Source organism: Prionailurus viverrinus, chromosome F2, assembly GCF_022837055.1.
Source record: "Prionailurus viverrinus isolate Anna chromosome F2, UM_Priviv_1.0, whole genome shotgun sequence".
NCBI lineage: Eukaryota > Metazoa > Chordata > Mammalia > Carnivora > Felidae > Prionailurus > Prionailurus viverrinus.
In genome coordinates, this window is record NC_062578.1 from 28,019,717 (window position 1) to 28,032,694 (window position 12,978).

At 41.5% G+C, this 12,978-nt stretch overlaps 1 long non-coding RNA gene across 6 annotated transcripts in view; it reads left to right on the forward strand.

Moving 5' to 3' along the window:
- LOC125156712 (uncharacterized) overlaps positions 1 to 12,978 on the forward strand; it is a 506,607-nt gene that overhangs the window by 166,339 nt on the left and 327,290 nt on the right. For 4 of the 6 annotated variants that reach the window (XR_007148738.1, XR_007148739.1, XR_007148735.1 and 1 more), the window contains one exon: positions 2,621 to 2,714. The exons of the other annotated variants lie outside the window; for them this stretch is intronic. This is a non-coding gene — a long non-coding RNA (uncharacterized LOC125156712). The remainder of the gene's footprint in view (positions 1 to 2,620; positions 2,715 to 12,978) is intronic. 6 annotated transcript variants of the gene reach the window in all.

The following is a 12,978-nucleotide window of genomic DNA, read 5'->3' on the forward strand; positions in this document are numbered from 1 at the left end:
CAGTCTTAACCACAGTTCTGCCACCAAAATCTATTGGAACCAACAGGAAGTCACTCATTCTCTCAGTTGAGTTTCCTGGTCTATAAATTGAGGTTTATGTCCATCCTTTTCATTTCTAAAAGCCCATGATCTACTACTGTTCCACCCATATATATTAGGAACCTTAAAGTGGTTCATGGAATAATAGTAGTGAGTCAGTCAGGCTGAACTGTAGTTTGTTATGAGAATAGGAATAAATCTATACAAAATATTTTTAAGTCTTCAGTAGAAGGACACATTGGCATAGAAACATTTACCTTGGGGTGCCTGGGTGGCTCAGTCGGTTAAGTGTCAGACGTCAGCTCAGGTCATGATCTTGTGGTTCATGAGTTCGAGCCTGACATCGGGCTCTGTGCTGATAGCTCAGAGCCTGGACCCTGCTTTGTATTCTGTTTGTGTGTCTCTCTCTGCCCCCCCCCCTTGCACTCTGTCTCTCTCCCTCTTAAAAATAAATAAACTTTTAAAAAAAGAAACATTTAGGGGCACCTGGGTGGCGCAGTGGGTTAAGCGTCCGACTTCAGCCAGGTCACGATCTTGCGTCCGTGAGTTCGAGCCCCGCGTCGGGCTCTGGGCTGATGGCTCAGAGCCTGGAGCCTGTTTCCGATTCTGTGTCTCCCTCTCTCTCTGCCCCTCGCCCGTTCATGCTCTGTCTCTCTCTGTCCCAAAAATAAATAAACGTTGAAAAAAAAATTAAAAAAAGAAACATTTGACTTATAAATCAATGGATGCTGGTGATGGCTGACTGTTTTGATGAAGGGGCTTGAATAAATGTATACAAGCAGGTTTTATGTAGTTATGCTATGCATTTAATTTTCTTAGCACACATAAATAATGTATTTTTTTTCCTTTTTGGTACAATGATTGAAAAGACCTCATAGAAAAGAAGGAGAATTTATTCTTCCCTTCTGTACAAATGGGCCCCACTATGGTAACACATCTCCATCTAAGACTTTCCTGGACTTATCGTTTTCAATAAAAGACTTCCTACTGTCCACTCTCCAGATCCTGATTCTGCCCACCCGGACTTGTGCTCAAAGTCCCATAGTTGATTCTCACTGTTACTTGCCCATGTTTGTGGGCAAGTCCCATCCACCCCCACGTCTAAATAGCACTTTCAGGAAAGCCAGATTGGCTTAGAGTCCCAGCTCCACATGCAGCACAGGAGAAATAGGAAGGCTCTCTATGCACTTTGTTTACCAGAACTTTCTTCTCATTCTTGGGATGGCTACAGAATGAAAGCATTTCCCCTGCACACTTTCTGTAACACCAACAGTATCTGTATCTGCAGCAGAGAATGTAGCACCATGAAAACATATTTTTTCCTTCTGTCCAAATAATTCCAAGAAATAGTGAATGCCAGCATTGGCATTATATCCAACAAAATTTACAGTTATGAGACCTAGTTTTTAGCATATTGACTTTGCTAGTTATTAGTTTCAAGACATTGGGAAAGTATTTTATCTTCTGTTAGCTTCCATTTATTCATTTTTTATGGGGAATTAACTTGTGATGATGATTAGAAAGAATATATTGAAAGTTCCTAGCACAATGTCTACACCTAAATAAGTATCCAATATGTCTTAGTTCTTCTTATTATAGAGGAAATAGCAGGCACCCTACTTTGAATTTGAATTTCACTAATTGTTCATCTTCTTCCTTAAAAAATTATTTGTAATACATAGGCTGCATTGAGGCCTGCTGCATAGTTGGGCAAGTTGTTCTCTGAACTGAAGTTCCACTTTGTATCATAGACACTTTTATTTTGAAGTTAGTATAAAAAATTTCCAACAAATAACAGCAGTTAGTTGTGAGCTTCTCTTGAAGGTATTAACCTTTTATTTTAAAACAAAAAGGCTGGATCTTACTGTCTTCTTTTTGTCCAGTGCAGATCATGTCTGGGAGCTGAATTTCATTAAATCAGTGTTTCCACCCATGGACCATCTAAAACAATCCATGGGCCGGGGCAACACCCTGGGAAATTTTGATTCGGTGGACCTGGGTGGAGTTTCCAAATATATAATTTGGAAATACTCCAGAAGGGGTTATGATTGAGCATCTCTGATTACCAAAAGCCAAATTAAATCAGGGCAGAAAAAGAGCATGAGCTATTACAAAGCCCAGCAGGTTTCTCAGTATCATTCTTGATTTTTGGACTCTTGTGCACAGTTTCATAGAGAAGAGAAGAGAATTTTAATTGAGGTTATATTTCCATGGGACCAAGAAGCCCAGTGATCCTTCATGTTCCCAGTCATGTCTGTAAAAGGTATCATATTGTTCACTCCAAACTGCTGCAGTGCAGCAAACACTACTAAAACTCATTTGCTGATTTACATAGCCTGTCAGAGTACAGCTTACACAGTTGTAATTGCAGACAAGGGTGCATCTTTGCAAGACTTTCCATCTCTGTGGATTATCTTCATAGCAAAGAATTTTGGAGATGACATCCACCATTCTGACCTTACAAAAAAAGAAATTGAAACCTATGGAGAATAATGATTTTTGCCTAAGATCACACAGCTGGGTGAAAATTTTTTTCTTTATTTAGTATACTATATGTAATTAGGTCTTGTTTTTCTTGCAGGATAGAGAAATGAATACATTCTATAAAAAGTAGCAAAAAGAGAAAAATTTGTCAAAGCACAGTAGAACTGTGAGCACACTTCAAAGGATCCAAGGTATTTATGTCACTCCATAGTTTGTAATACTTTTTGGTTACTTTATTTTTCTACAAATCTTCTAATTAAAATGAAACCTATTGGCAACCTGTAAAGTTGGAAGCACAATGTAATACGGCTCTGTTTCTTCTAGTCATAAAAAGAGCAACACCTTACCAATCACCTTTCACTCATGACACAGTAGGAAGAGAAACTCGGATATTTTTTATTATTTTGTTTCTAACCAATATATGAAACTTGTAAAACACCCATAAAGTAATAAGTGGAATGCTTGGTTTTTGGAATCCAATTTACTGTTTTGTCTTTCATAGACATTTTCACAAAATGCTTGTCAGGGTGAGTTGTGAACAAAACAGACACAGATGTTAATATCTTTTCCTTTCTTTGTCTGGCTTTTACTTAATTTTGAGTATGTTGAAAAAGAGTTTATATTCTATGTATTGATATAAAAAATATAACAAACACCTGTGAAACCACCGCCACTTTTCTTATGAAAGCATAAAAAATAAAACAATTATTGTTATCTGAAGCTCCTCTGTCTTATACTTATTCTATTCTCTCTCCTTCTTCAGAAATAACAAATATACCAAGTTTGGGGCTTATCATTCTCTCGATTTTCTTTATCATTTTACCAAGTATGCACATGTTTTTAAAGTTTGTATAATAGGAGTCTTACCATATATGTTCTTCTATTGCTCACTTTTATAATTCAAAATATATTTGTCCTTTCATAGCATTGTTTTGTATAGAGTCCTGTTTCATTCCCACTTCTAAAGCACTACTTTGGATGGATTTACTGTAAGTTATTTATTTTTTCTATTAGACATTTACTATTATAAGTGGTGCTTCTCTAATTGTTCTTGTCCATGTCTTTTGGTGTGCACATGCAAGATTTCTTGAGGGTGTATTTACCCAGTAGGAGAAATGCTGGATCTTGGGACATGTGCATTTAACCTTAATTGATATTATGCATTTGTTTTTCTTTTTTTTTTTTAATTTTTTTTCAACATTTATTTATTTTTGGGACAGAGAGAGACAGAGCATGAACGGGGGAGGGGCAGAGAGAGAGGGAGACACAGAATCGGAAACAGGCTCCAGGCTCTGAGCCATCAGCCCAGAGCCCGATGCGGGGCTCGAACTCACGGACCGCGAGATCGTGACCTGGCTGAAGTCGGACGCTTAACCGACTGCGCCACCCAGGCGCCCCATGCATTTGTTTTTCAAAGGCATTATGGTAGTTAACATACCTGGCAAATCTGTCTGAGGGTTGTTGCCCCACAATAGGTGGGATAAGACAACTTATCATATTGCAGGTTTAATTTGCATTTTCACAATTCTAATGAGACTAAATATATTACCAAATGTTTATTGGTCATTCCTGCTTTCACCTTTTGCAGATTCCTACTCAATTCGTTTGTCCATTTTATTTTTTACACTTGGATGTTTGTATTTTTTAAACTTAATTCATTGCAGGGTCACCTGGGTGGCTCAGTCGGTTAAGATTCTGACTTCAGCTCAGGTCATGATCTCACAGTTGGTGAGTTCAAGCACCGCCCTGGGCTCTGTGCTGACAGCTCAGAGCCTGGAGCCTGCCTTGGATTCTGGGTCTCCCTCTCTTTCTGCCCTTCCCCCACTTGTGCTCTGTTTCTCTCTCTCTCTCTCTCTCTCTCTCTCAAAAATAAATATACATTAAAAAAAGTAATTTATTGGAGCTCTTAGTGTCTTCTGCATTCTCTTGACATTGGCAAATACATCCTAATTGATTGATTGATTTTCAATTTTAGGAATGTCTCAGTGAAACAGTTTTTAATTTTATTGTAGTTGTATTGGTCAGTCTAGGCCCCTCTCGGGTCTTACCATAAAGATGTTCTCTTAAATTTTCTTCTAAATTGTTGCAACTGGCCTCCCACATATGAGTTGAATCTGATGTGGGAAATAAAAGCAAAAGAAAAAATTAAACTTCCTTACTACTTACAGTCCATTGATAAGTCCTTGAAACAGGCAGAGTGACCTTCCTCTAGGAACTCAATTGTCTGGATGTTAATACTTTGCCAAGGGCAAAAGGCAACCTTAGCTTAACATTATCCTGACCTCCAGGATCCTGTAAGTCTACTTTAACATATAAAAATTCCTTTGGAAACTTCCTTTATCTCTACTCCTCAGGATATATGTTAGCAATCATCTTCCAAGCACATGGCCCACTGGTATACATCTGAAGGGTCTCATAACTAAGATTTTATTTGAAAGTGATAAATGACTTTTTCTTAAAAAGAGCTAGCCCCTCCAGGTACTGGAAACCTTGTTTCCAAAATCCCTTAGAGATTTACACTATCCCTGAACCCCTTCCCAACTTGAAAGTATATCATCAGTCACCCATCACAACCTCAGTGCAGCTCTTTCTGTCCACGGGTCCTGTCCCTGTGCTTTCATAAAACCACCTTTTTGCACCAAAGACATCTCAAGAATTCTTTCTTGGCCATTGACTCCAAACCCCAACACATGTATGTCAAATCCATATGGATTTGCTTTTTCTGAATACTCCATTTTTTTCCTAAGTGAATAAACAATTGCCCTAGCAACATTTACCGAAATATTCATCATTCCTTTGCTGAATTTCCATATAAGTTCTATTATAAATTAAATATTTGTTTACATATGGATTTATTCTGCATAACAGAATTTATAGCCAAGGAGCAGAGTGGAGGGCAGTTGACAGAAAATTAGGAGGAGGTGTTAGATGTAGAGTGACCAGGTGATCAGACATCAGGTAGAGGAGGGTGGAGGATGAGGAATCTGATCAGATATCAAGGGAGGTTTTGGCTAAACTCACTTGCACAGGTCTTGCTAAAGCTGGATTTTATGAGAAAGTACACAGATGGACCTAGGAGAGGTTCAAGAGCCTGACTAAAGTTTGGTCAAGCGAAGAATCTTTAACTTCTGGCCTTCTGATTTTGTTGCCCATATTTCTTCTGCATCTCATTCACAATGATTTTGGGTTTTGCTGTATTTTGTGTGTGGGTGTCTTTCTATTTTGTCTTTGTGTCTTTGGAATTTCATCCCTCAGCATCTTTGAGAGCCCTGTCGCAAGTCTGATGTTCATGATTGGTCAGCTTGTGCTTTCACATCAACCCAAGAGGTGCTTCTCACATGGCAATTATAGCATTCTTATAGAGCTACTACACAACAGGGTTCTCTGAAGGTGGTGATAAAGTTCCGGAAGAAGGGAAAAGTTTTGCTAATTTGTGCCAAACCAATCTGAACTAACTCTGAAGCTGGAAAGCTTTGTGTTTGTTTCTGCAATATGCCTCAGAGCAACATTAAGCCAGACCACTTTAAACCAGTTCCCTGCTGTGTGTGTGTGTGTGTGTGTGTGTGTGTGTGTGTGTGAGAGAGAGAGAGAGAGAGAGAGAGAATTTAGGTAGTATGAACCTATGCTGCAAACTTCAGAAAAGGCACCTGTGATCTCAACCTATCAAAAGAAATCCCCTCCCATCGCCCCCTCACCTTCACCCATCACCAGAGTTGAAGATAATGCAAATTTCCTTACTAAAGATTGAGGTTGGGGGGGGGGGATGGGCTTATTTCTAGATCACCCTTAAACTGATATGTTCTAGCTTTTTAGTGAGATCTCTGGTTAGATTTCTGATCTTGGCTGGCCTTAGGCTTTGTTCTCCATTTGATTATTTTAATACTCTGTGAAAGTGTTAAAACCAGCTCATAGCAGTGCACTGCACGCCAGAGGGCTAAAGACTACTTCTCCACGATTCCTACTTTCTAGTCAGCCCATGTATGAAATCACAGTTTTAAAAATCTTTAAAAATTACTGAAATCAGTAATTCATTTATAAAAAAGAAAACATGTGCTATTTTCAGAGAAACAAATGGAAAGAGGGACTTCAAAAAAGATATTTTGTTACCAGGATTTAGGCTTCAACTAGTTGTCAAGAACTTTTTAATACTATAGTATTGATTTAAAAAAAGACAATATTCTGAGATAAAATTGGTAAGGAGGAATTATAAGTATTTATGCTGACACAGAGCAGGTACTAAATACTCATTGATTGTTTTTTCTCATCAAGATTGTTCCACATCCCAAATGACTGTCATATACTGAAGCAGAATATAATATAAAATGAATATATGAGAAAAGGCTAAAGATATCCCTTTAATTTAGTCAGCATTTCCCAAACATGTATGAGTTGCTCAATTGACTTAGAATGGAGGAATTATAGACTTCTAAGATCTATAAAGGACCTTAGAGAAACTATGCCTCCACTCTTTGATTGTACAGACAAGTGAACTGAGCGAAGATAAATAAACTGCCCAAAGTTATACAATAGTTTAAAGACAGAGCTAAAGCCTGAGGCCATGTCTTATACTTCTTAATTTGTTGCTTGTCCTGTCATCGTGAGACACAAAATTCTGGGTGGTCTAGATGTTTGCTAGGAAAATTTTCTGTCAGCATCCTTTCTGGAACTGTGAGATAGGCACGAATCTCAGTTACCATGTCAGGGAGAAAGCATAATTATTTATTTTTAAGTTTGTTTCTAGATCTCAAACTAGTAGCCATGTCTTTAATTGACTATAACCTTAGTTGTTGTTTTTTTTTTTCAAATATGACTGAATTTTCCCAAAATTCACAAGGGAGGTTGTGAATCAGAACATAAAAAGAATCAATAGGGTGAGTCTTTGGGGGAATAATCAGGCAGAGCTTTGGGAACCAGATTATTTATTCATTATTTATTCATTGCAAGCCCATTAACTAAAAGGCAGATCTGGAGGCAACATGATGACTAAGTTCATGGTGACTTATGAGGATAAACTTTATCCTTTCATGCTACCATAAATCTGATGCCAGGAGGGGACTCTGGAGACAGAAGAGTGAGTCATCAAGGCAGTTCAAAGTTTCCTGAAAAAGAATATCTTAATACTGTCATTTATTGGGGACACATTTTGGAACTGTTCCCATTTTGTCTTTATTTTATTTTTATTGTTTCGGTGATAATGACTTTAACACTTTCTAAGGGGTACCGACTCAGAACTAGAATCAGAGGTAAGTCAAGCAAGGCCTTGAAGTTCCTCTTCTGATACTGGGATTGAATGTATCTACCCTGTGTTTGCCTGGCCCGAGCACAGTGGCTGTGAAATGTAGCGCTGCTCTTTCTGCCAGGGTTTTACTGACAGGTTCACAGAGACGTTTATATTTCGAAAAGTCTGAACATGCTGTGTCATATTTAGAGTCAACAAATGTTTGCCTTGCTTACAATTATTCAAGCAATCTATTGTGTGCTTTTATATACGCTTTCTCATTTGTTTTTCTTTTTCATTTCTTTTGCTTTATTTTTTTAAGTTTTTATATAAACTCCAACTAGTCAACATGCAGTGTAATATTAGTTTCAAGCATACAGTATAGTGACTAAGCACTTCCATAAAATGTTTAGTGCTCATCACAGCAAGTACACTCCTTTTTGGGAAGTCTCATAAGCACTGTCTCAATTTAAAAATAAAGACATGCTGGGGTACTTGGGTGGCTGAGTTGGTTACCATCTGACTCTTGGTTTTGGCTCAGATCATGATCTCACAGTTTCATGAGTTCAAGCCCCGCATAGAGATTTGTGTTGACAGTGCAGAGCCTGCTTGGGATTCTCCCTCTCCCTCTCTCTCTGCCTCTCCTCCATTCACCCTGTCTCTGCTTCCCTCAAAATAAATAAATAAACTTCAAAAGAATTTTTTTAAATAGAGACATGCTAAATTTTCTCAAGTTCACAGAGCCAATAAAAGGCAGAAATGGGTTTGAATCTGGGGCTTTTTGTTCCAAATTGTATCTCTAACCATGTGTCCAGCCACCTTTAGAAATGAAACTCCAAGGAGCACCAGGGTGGCTCTGTCGGTTAAGAGGCTGACTTCAGCTCAGGTCATGATCTTGCAGCCTGTGAGTTTGAGACCCGCATCGGGCTGTGCTGACAGCTCACAGCCTGGAACCTGCTTCCGATTCTGGGTCTCCCTCTCTCTCTGTCCCTCCTCTGCTTGCTCTCTGTCTCTGTCTTTCTCTCAAAAATAATAAACAGTAAACAATTTTTTTAAAGGAAAAGAAAGAAATGAAACTCCAATATGACTTGTTATTTATTTATTTTTTAATCAATTTATTTACTAAAAACAAAAGTAATTTGCCCATTTCTCCCAACCCCCTACTCCTGGCAACCACCAATCTATTCTTTGTATCTATGAGCTTTTTTTTTTTTGTACATATATTTTTCAGATTCTACATATAACTGAGCTCATATATTTGTATTTCTTTGACTCATTTTACTTAGCATAATGCTAAGTTCTCTCCATGTTGTTGCAAAAGGCAAAATTTCATACTTTTTTTTATGGCTGAATAACATACATATATATAATCACAATTTCTTTATCCATTCATTCACTGATGGATATTTAGGTTGTTTCCATACGTTGGCTATTTTAAATAATGCTGCAATAAACACAGGGATGCATATATCATTTCAAATTAGTGTTTTTATTTTTCTTCAGATAAATACCCAGAAGTGGAATTGCTGGATCATGTGGTAGTTCTTTTTTTTTTTTTTTTAATTCATTTATTTGTTTTGAGACAGGCAGAGAAGGAGTGTGGGGGAGGGGCAGAGAGCAAGGGCAAGAGAGAATCCCAAACAAGCTCTGCACTGTCAGCATGGAGCCAGATGCCGGGGCCGGAACTCAGGAGCCGTGACATCATGGTACACAGTCCTATAGGTTCCCTTTTCTTCACATCCTCACCAACACTTGTTATTTTTTGTCCTTTCTAACAGGTATGAAGTGATACCTCATTCTGGTTTTGATTTGCATTTTCCTAATGATTATTGATGTAGAGCATCTTTTCATGTACCTGCCGGCTCTCTGTACGGCAGCTCCATAGACGACTAACTGTGTGCCAAACCTGAAGTCTTCCCCTCAGGCCAAAGCTCCAGGACAACCAAAGAGGCTTCCTTCACACAAAGAGTTGGGAGTGTGCCTGAGTCCACTGTCTGTGTGGAGCCCTAGTGGTGGTAGCCTGACAAGAATTGTCTCTCGGATTGCCACAGCCCCGTGGGACCCAAGAATGCAAGTCCAACTGACCACCAGGGTCAGGCAATCCAAGAGCATCCCCTGGGCAGCAGGTGCAAAATCTGGGGTACCAGACATAAAAATCAGGGGAACAGATGTGGGTAAAGCTCCCCTCAAGGAGACACTGGCATCTATATAGTATGGCAGGAGGTGAGCTCAAACGTATCACCAGCCCTTGGAAGTCTCCGGAAATGATTACAGTCAGGCCCAAGGTGCATATTTAATAAGAAGCCTACCACTGAGGCCACAGTCTTGATGGGTAGCTAATAAGTCTCCTTCACAGAAAAAAACTAAGCCACTGGGTCCATTGCTTCTTGCTATGCCCTGGAGATGGTGCTATTTAAGGAAAATTTCCCCATTGGTTACGGTTCTATGGGCCCCCCGGGTGTCAGCAGCACCAGCCAGAGCCAGGCCATGTGTAGGGGTGTCCTCTGGCAGCAGTTGTAAACTGGGGTGCCACACAAGGATATGAGTTCCTTTCTGGGTGATACTGATTATTATAATCCCTTGGGACCAGGAGTGCAAGCTCCCCTGGCCTCCAGAGCCTGGCAATAAAGAGATGTCCCCTAGGTGGCAGCACAAAGATCTGCTGCAGCAGATTCAGGTAAAGGCTCCCTTCCAGGGAGATTCTGGTGCTCCGGAGCTCGGCCAAGGGAACACGCCACGATGGTGCCCACCAGTCTCCCTCTCAGAGAGCGTTAGAGCAGCTCCTAGATGTGTGAGTTGCATTAGATGCCTGCCCGGCAGACCAACGCTTTAATACAAGCAGGTGAGCCTCCTTCACTTTAAGTCTGGGCGCCCTTGGTTGCCTCTGAGCTGGGCTCTGAGTAGGATGAATTCAAGTGTGTAAGCGTTTTAAGAGCAGTTTCTTGGATCGCTAGTCTTGGGGGGGGGGGTCTCATGTTTTGAGCTCTAGTGGTTTCCAAAGGAGATGTTTTGGGGGTTTCTCACATGTATGTCTTAAAAAATTGGGGTGCCCAATGTGGGATTTGAAACCTTTTCCCCTCAGGGAGAAGCTCCTTTTGAGTTCCCTTCTGGTTGTGGGGCATCATGTTGGGGGTGGGGTTAATGGCGAGATTGTTTCCCAACCTCTTCTGCATCAACCTTATTTTCTTCTAGTTGCCTTTATGTGCAGTTGTCAGTCAGCCTTCGGGTGGTTTTGTGTGTGTGTGTGTGTGTTTGTTTTACTTTAGACAAAGAATGCACTGGGGGAGAGGCACAGAAGGAAAGAGACAATCTTAAGCAGGCTTGATCCCATGACCTTGGGGTCGTGACCTGAGCCCTGCTCAACTGATTGAACCACTCAGGTGTCCTCACTTTGATGTTATGGAGACAATTTCTTTTCTTAAACCTCATGAACCAGCCTCTGCTAGCTTCAAACTTTTCTTCTGCAGCTGCCTCACCTCTCTCAGCCTTCTAAGAATTAAAGAGAGTGGATCTTTTATCCATGCCACTCAAACTTTCTCCATACTAGTAGTAAGGCCGTCTTGCTTTCTCGTCATTTGTGTGTTCACTGGAGTAGCACTTATAATTCCTTCCAAGAACATTTCCTTTGAATTCACAACTTGGCTAACTGTTTGGCACGCGAGGCCCAGCATTTAGCCTATCTTAGCTTTCAACATGCCTTCTTCACTAAGTGTAATCATTTGTAGCTTTTGATTTAAAGTGAGAGACTTGAGACTCTTCCTTTCACTTGAACATGTAGAGGCCATTGTAGGGTTATTGACTGTCCTAATTTTAATATCGTGTGTCCCAGGGAATAGGGAAGCCTCAGGAAAGGGAAAGAGATGAGAGAATGGCTGATCGGTGGAGCACTAAGAACACACACATTTATCAAGTTTTCTGACCTATATGGGCATGGCTTGTGGTGCCCCCAAAACAATTACACTAGTGATGTCAAAGATCACCAATCACAGATCACCATAAGAAATATAACAATAATGAAACAATTTGAAATATTTCAAGAATTACAGAGTTGCGGCAAGATGGCGGCTTAGGAGGACGCTGGGCTCACCGCACGTCCTGCTGATCACTTAGATTCCATCTACACCTGCCTAAATAACCCAGAAAACCGCCAGAGGATTAGCAGAACAGAGTCGCCGGAGCCAAACGCAGACGAGAGGCCCACGGAAGAGGGTAGGAAGGGCGGTGAGGCGGTGCGCGCTCCACGGACTGGCGGGAGGGAGCCGGGGCGGAGGGGCGGCTCGCCGGCCAAGCAGAGCCCCCGAGTCGGGCTTGCAAAAGCGGAGGGGCCGGGCGGACTGTGTTCCGACAGCAAGCGCGACTTAGCGTCTGGGAGGTCAGAAATTAACAGCTCTGCTCGGAAAGCGGGAAGGCTGGAGGACAAAGGGAGGGAGAGCTGCTGAGCCCCCTGACAACAGAGCTCAGTTTGGTGGGGAACAAAGGCGCTCGCCAGCGCCATTTCCCCCGCCCATCCCCCAGCCGAAATCCCAAAGGGAACCGGTTCCTGCCAGGGAACTTGCTCGCTCCGCGCAAACACCCAACTCTGCGCTTCGGCGGAGCCAAACCTCCGGCAGTGGATCTGACTCCCTCCCGCTGCCACAGGGCCCCTCCTGAAGTGGATCACCTAAGGAGAAGCGATCTAAGCCTGCCCCTCCTGCCCCTGAGCACCTTGCCTACCCACCCCAGCTAATACGCCAGATCCCCAGCATCACAAGCCTGGCAGGGTGCAAGTAGCCCAGACGAGCCACACCACCCCACAGTGAATCCCGCCCCTAGGAGAGGGGAAGAGAAGGCACACACCAGTCTGACTGTGGCCCCAGCGGTGGGCTGGGGGCAGACATCAGGTCTGACTGCGGCCCCGCCCACCAACTCCAGGTATACACCACAGCACAGGGGAAGTGCCCTGCAGGTCCTCACCACGCCAGGGACTATCCAAAATGACCAAGCGGAAGAACTCCCCTCAGAAGAATCTCCAGGAAATAACAACAGCTAATGAGCTGATCAAAAAGGATTTAAATAACATAACAGAAAGTGAATTTAGAATAATAGTCATAAAATTAATCGCTGGGCTTGAAAACAGTATACAGGACAGCAGAGAATCTCTTGCTACAGAGATCAAGGGACTAAGGAACAGTCACGAGGAGCTGAAAAACGCTTTAAACGAAATGCATAACAAAATGGAAACCACCACAGCTCGGCTT